Genomic DNA, 6642 nt, shown 5'->3' with positions numbered 1-6642 from the left:
TGAGAACAATTCCTGTGCTCAGGCAGACTACTCTCTGGTGCAGGAGACAAGTTACTAATCAGATACATTTAAAAACAGACATGCAGGCTGAACATGGTGATGCACCCCTGTAATTCCAGCACTCAGGGAGGCTGAGGCTGGAAGACCTCAAGTTCAAGCCAGGCCTGGGCAACAAAGTGCCCTAAGGAGAACCTATGCCAAAGTAAAACTGAAAAAGCCTTGGGGATGTATCTTAGTGTGAGGCCTGGTATTCATCCCCTAAATGCCACTCCTCTCCAAAAAACCCTATTAAAAACAGACTCTAAAAAAACAGTTTCAGTCTCTGATGATTTAATTTAGGATTTTTCAATGTTACAATGGTGCAAAAGAGAAGTATGTCCAGTAGAAACCTGCTTTAAATGTTGTTCTTTTACCAGGCAAGTGATGTGCAGGGCCATCCTTTCTCATCGTGTTGGATTCAGCAACAAAACACAGCTGCCAGTCAGCCTCACTCCAGCAGATGGAAAGGACTAACGCTCTACCACGTGCTGCGTGCTGCTGAGCTAGGATGTTCCCAAGATGAGGGGAATTCAGTGCTTTTTCCACTTACAATATTTTCGATCTACAATACACTCAGGAAGATATAATTCCATTGTAAGTGAAAGTACATCTATATTTATAAAATGCTAAGTGGTAAGAGGCGCTAACAAAAAATTTTAAAGCAGGGAAAGGGGAATAAAAAGTATTAGTGGGCCAGAGTTCAGGCCTCTAGTCCTGTGTGGAGCTCTTGGGGACTGAGTATAGCCGCGATGGCTCCAAAGCTTCCCAGGGAGGCCGAACTCCAGGACAGGGTGCGCAGCCTGGCCGGCCAAGAGTCTCCAGAGCAGCCCCCAAGCCCTGGCGCTCTACTACTCGCCGTTCCCAGCCTCTGGCCACCAAACGAGCGCCTGCGGGCGGAGCAGGAGACTTCCAGGCTGTCAGACAGCTAGCTGGATGCCGTGATATCTGGGCTTTGGCCGCAGATACCACTTTCCTCTTCAGTGTGGTGCCTCCCTTGCTGAGCCCGGGCCTGGCTGTGCCGAGCGAGCTGCTCTTTGAGCTACCCTGACATAGCAAGTTGCCACCTTGATACCCAGTTCCTCACCTTCTCTGGGAGGTGCCGCTCGCTGGGAGCAGCCAGGAGGACACGGGCGCACGCGGGGGTGATGATTTGGTCCCCGCGAGTGGGCGCAGAGACAGCGGTCAGTGCAGGGGACCTGAGATCTTAATGCCGCTGCTCCCAGTGGAAGCCTGCGCATCACCTGAGGGGCTGAAGACCTCCCAGCTAGCGTCTTCCCCAGCAAGAGGTCTGAGGAAAGCCCCAAACCCTGAGCCAAGAGGGCAGGCATTTCTGGTCGTCGTCGTTCTCCCTCCGCGGAGCAGGAGCTGCATCTCGCTCTGTAAGCGCCAGCCTGCATTGCTCGGCCAGCCTGCATCATGCCACCTCGGGCCTCTCGGTCTCTGCCCACAGTGCCGGGTCTGAGCATCCTCAAAGTGTGGATAGAGACCCTCTTCAGCTTGGGGAAGGTCCCTGCCTCATGCAGCTGGTGTAGGGTGCAACGCCCCATTTCGTTGTGTTCGGCAGCAGTTTCCTCAACAAAGGAATCAGACTTGGGCCCCTTCAAGGCAAAGTGATCAGCACCATGAACTGAAGACCCACTTGGACACTTCTGTGATGTGGGAGATCTTTGAAGATGACCACTTGAGCCACTTTATAGATGGAAGAGAGTCAGGAAACTGTCAGCTCTGCCCACTTCTGTGAGGAGCAGAATTTGGTTGCTATTCAGTGTCAAGGACAGATATTTTATGAGCCACAGGAGATTTACCAGAACCAAGAGCTGCTTGTGTGGTATGGAAGCTGCTCTGAGAAGTTTGTGGGCATTCCAGTGAGCCTGTGGGTCACCAAGCAGGGCCCCTAGCCGGCAGCTCCCGCAGAATGTGAGTGTCCGCCCTGCCTGCCCATCCTGGCCTCTGTGGGGAGCAAGCTGGGCCCTAACCTTCCCTTCCAGTAGAGGAGGGTGAGGGTTGTCCTGTTGAAGGAAATGTCTTACAAATCTTTCCAAAGCTGCTAAAGTGTACCCTAGCTCCCCTACCCGACTCCCCTTCTTGAGAGCAAAAGAGAAGAGAAAAAGAAGTATTAGTGGATTGATGTTATCAGTGAGTTAAATCTTTAAATAGCTGAAGGATACTGCTGCACACCTGTAATCTCACCACTCTGGGAGGTTGAGTCAGGAAGATTGCAAGGTCAAGCCCAGCCTGGGCAACTTAGTAAGATCCTGTTTCAAAATAAAAAATGACTGATGTTGTAGCTCAGTGTGAGACTCAAAAACTATACCGTAAAACAGAGTATTGGGCCAAGGATATAGCACAGTGCTACAGCACCCACCCACCTGGCAAGCGCAAGGTTGTGACATCGGTACCAAAACCAAAACCAAAACCAAAAACCCAGATAACATATTGTACCCTAGGGGCCAGGGAGATGGTTTAATGGAATAAGCCCTTTCTTGGCAAGCGCAAGGGCCTGAGTTCAATCCCTGGTTCTGCAAAAAAAAAAAAAAATAATAATAATAATAAAAAATAAAAAATAAAAATATTGTACCATAAAAGTCCTATAGCTGTGGAAATATAGTTTAATTATTCACTAGATGAGGGCTGACATCAGACAAAATCTAAACATTAACAAATCTTACCTTTTATGATGAGTTATTGCATTCCAAAGATGCTACAGGATAACTATTGATTTTATGGATTTAAACTTTTTTCCTATAACTTTAGGAAGTTACTTCTTGATAATTCTCTGTTATTTCACTGGAATGTTTCTGTGTCACTTTTGGCAGCCACCTTTTCTGAATTTCACTGAAATACTGGGTAAGTATTGTTCTTTTTGTGACTGTAGCAAAGAACAAGAAAGTCTGATGTTCTTAAAATACTTTGTCTAGGGGCCGGGGAGATGGCTCAGTGGAATAAGCGCTTCCCTGGCAAGCGCAAGGGCCTGAGTTCAGTCCCTGGTTCCACCAAAAAAACCCCCCCAAAAAAAACAAAACAAAAAAAACTTTGTCTTTTGGTTGACCAGCCTTTGCTTAGGTTAAGGGATTTAAAAATGACACAAGTGGGCCAAGAAGATAGCTCAGCAGCATAAGCATCTGACTGGCATGTGCAAGGTCCTGAGTTTGATCCCTGGTGGGGGAGGGAGAGACAGAAGCTGTCTTCAAAGTAAAGTGCTGGGATTGCTTATCCTTCTGCACTTGCTTTGTTGTAGTTTGTGCTGCTGGAGGTCTTCCTGGCCTTCTGGTCCAATCCTGCTCTGCGTCCTTTGGGGACAACTGACCCGCAAGATCTGCACTGGCAACTCGTGAGCTGTTTGGTGTGGTCAGTGGGATGGTAGCAGAGACTAGGGGCAGGACAGAGGAGCTGGGACATGACTTTGGTTTGTTCACCCGCTGGGCTTCTGGTTGGCAGTGATGGGCTTCTCTAGGAAGGGTGCTGCTCATGCCAGGTGCCTGCCCTATGGCAACAGGGCTCTCCATGGGCTTCGGTGACAGTTCCCTGTTAGTGCAAGCCTCAGCTGCTTCGCTGTCTTGTTGGTTTTCTTCAGCTCTGCCTAGCATATCTTCATCTCCAGTTTCCTGTTGGGATATGCACTCTGCTTCCATCTGGGTCACAGGTTGGTATGAAATCTCTAATGACAGGGGCTAAGAGTGGGGAAGAATGCAATTCTTAATCTCTGGCCTAAAAGCCTACGTAAGAAGGTTATCCTGTCTGATAAGATTATTGTGGATTTAGTTTGGGTTGAAGTTGGACACTTATACTTTTTCTAATTTTCCTACTACTGGATGACGTAAGACCTATAAATTGTGATCTAGTTAATTCCTTTTGCATGAATTGCTCATTGAAAAGTCAGTCTTAAAATTAAGGAAGGCGGGCTTTGCCGGATAGCTCAGTTGTTTAAAGTGCTGCTTGGGTAAATGCAGGCAGGTGCATAGGACCAGGTTTAATTCCCTGCTCCAGAAGCTGTACCAGACCTGCCCTTAAGGCATCCTGAAGTAGCAAAAAACAAAAAAACAAAACAAAACAAAAAAAAAAAACAAAAAACCAAAACAAAACAAAAACCCAAAACCCAAAACCCAAAAGCCAAAACCAACCAACCAAACAAAAACCTAAAATTAAGGAAAGCATTGGTTGGGCATGGTGGTGCATGTCTGTAATCCCAGCCCTGGAGAGGCAGAGGCGAGAGAATAACTAATTTCAAGGCCACCTGGACTACATAGAGCCATCCTGTCACATTGATACTTACTTTTAAAATTTATTTATCAGTACATGTGTGTAGTACATAATGTTTACATTCCTCGTGGGAAGTTGGTACGCATTGCTTGACCCTTTTCCTTTTCTTGGTACCTGTTTGCAGTGCATAATGTTTACAAATCTTGTGTATAGTTGGTACATGTGTGTCACATATCCCAATTCTTTTTTATCAACCTTTGTCCCTCTTCTCTAACTCCTCTCCCTTCATCTCGTTTCCTCTTCCCCTTTAAGAATGCTGTCTTCCTATTTCCTGTTATCTGTCTTTTATTTTTCCTCTTTATTTTTATTCTAGTTTGCTCATAGAAGAGAAACAATGTGATATTTAAACTTGTGTGTTTGATTTATTTCACTTAACATTATGGCCTCAAGGTGCATCTATTTTCCTACAAATGAGTCAAATGTATCTTTCTTTTGGGCAGAGTAGTACCCCAGCGCTGGGATTGCAGGTTTATGCCACCACGCCAGGACTCTGGCTGGCTCAGCCTGCCCTGGGGGCGGGGCTGGCTTGGCGTGTGGTGCAGGGGATGGAACCGCAGTCCCTGCATCCACCTAAGCCTGCCTAAGCAGGTGCTTTAGTCTGCTGATCTTGCTGGCCCCTTGATGTTTACTTTTAACCTAAAGGTCTTTTATAAAACATCTGCTGGGTGAGTGTTTTGGGGTTCCATGTGGGCAGATGGAAGGCTTGAGGGAAATGTTGTGGGTGTTAGGATGCATATCATTTATGCTTTAATTCTTTTTTTTTTGGTACTGGGGATTGAACTCAGGACTCTGCGCTTGCTCTCCTCTGCCCCTATGCTTTAATTCCTGAAAGGCAAATGCTGCACCCTCCTGTCCCTTGGTTTTCCTTTTAATTATTTGCAAATGACATTTACCTGAGACTACCATTAGGAATAAAATGAGATAATGAGAGTAAAGTACCTTGAAAATTTAAATATCCTAAAGATAAAAATTGTTATTCGTACCAAAAATACAAAATCTAGTCTTTTTTTTGTGGAACTGGGGGATTGAACTCAAACCCTTGTGCTTGCCAGGCACGCGCTTATTCTATTGAGCTATCTCCCTGGCCCCCAAAATCTAGTCTTTTTTTTTTTTGTGTGTGTGTAACCAGGGATTGAAATCAGGCCCTTGCACTTGCCAGGGAAGCATTTATTCCACTGAGCCATCTCCCCAGCCCAAAATCCAGTCTTAACTAGTGGGTTTAAACTGTTCTTGGGGGCCCGTGACATAGCTCAGTGGACTAAAGCGCCTGCTTAGGCAAGTGCAGGAACTGTGGTGTGATCCTGGCACCACATGCCCACCGGCTCCACTGCCAGGGTGCGCCGAGCCGGCTACAGAGTCTGGGCTAGTGGTGTACACCTGTAATCTCAGTGCTAGGAAGGCTGTAAACATGGAGGATCACTGAATCTGAGCTGCATAGTGAGACCCTGTAACAATCAAATACTTTTCTCATTGTTGGGACAAATACCCGACACTCAAAATGAAGGAAGGAAAGATTTATTTAGCTCACAGTTATGGGAGGTTTCAGTGTATACTCAGCTGGCTCCAAGGCAGAGTGGCATATGGCAGAAAACAACCTTTCCTGGTGGCAGCAAAGAGCAGAGAGCCAAGGTAGTGGCTGCAGCTCAGGTAGCTAGCTAGCCTCTCTTCCCTCCTTACACTGTAATGCAAATTACCTGCCCCTGGGCAGGTGCAGCAGCCACACCCACAATAATCAATCACAAACTCCAAAAGTCACCCCATGACTGCATGAGGCTTTGGGGGAAAACCCACACACAAACCTAACAGGATCATTAATTCTATTTATTTATTTATTTATTTGTACCAAGGATCGAACTCAGTACATTGTGCTTGCCAGGCAGGTGCTTATATCACTGAACTATATCCCTGGCCCCATGAAAGTTTTTTTGAGAATTGATGGAAAGTATAAACCCTCTTTCTAGAAAACTATACTCTTTCCAGAGGATTTTAATGTATAAGGCATCTGTGAATCTTCTGAAGCTTACTACATCCTGGGAAAATTGTAAAAAGATACTGTGTTTTCTTTTTAAAGATTTCTGATTTCTAGTTGCAGGGTCTGGGGAAAGAGCTCAGTGACAAGAGTAAGGTTCTATCCCCAGTACTGAAAAAAAAATTCCTATTTGCAAAATTGAATGTAAATATTAGCTATGACTTTCATCTGCATTCATTACAAGATTTAATATTTAAAGCTAGGAGTGGTGGTACATACCTGTAATCTCAGTACTTTGGGTGGCTGAGGCAAAAGGATGTCAAGTTCAAATAGCTGAAGTAATTTAGTGAATTAGTGATATCCTGTCTCAAAAT

General features: G+C 45.7%; 1 pseudogene; it reads left to right on the top strand.

Annotated features, from left to right (window-relative positions):
• The first annotated feature begins 788 nt into the window (after nucleotides 1-788).
• LOC111815020 lies at nucleotides 789-2030 on the top strand (annotated as a pseudogene).
• The last annotated feature ends 4612 nt before the right edge of the window (nucleotides 2031-6642 follow it).

Source organism: Octodon degus, unplaced genomic scaffold, assembly GCF_000260255.1.
Source record: "Octodon degus isolate 3935 unplaced genomic scaffold, OctDeg1.0 scaffold00010, whole genome shotgun sequence".
Classification (NCBI taxonomy): Eukaryota; Metazoa; Chordata; class Mammalia; order Rodentia; family Octodontidae; genus Octodon; species Octodon degus.
Note: the sequence above shows the minus strand (reverse complement) of the source record. Positions and strands in the feature narration are given on the sequence as shown.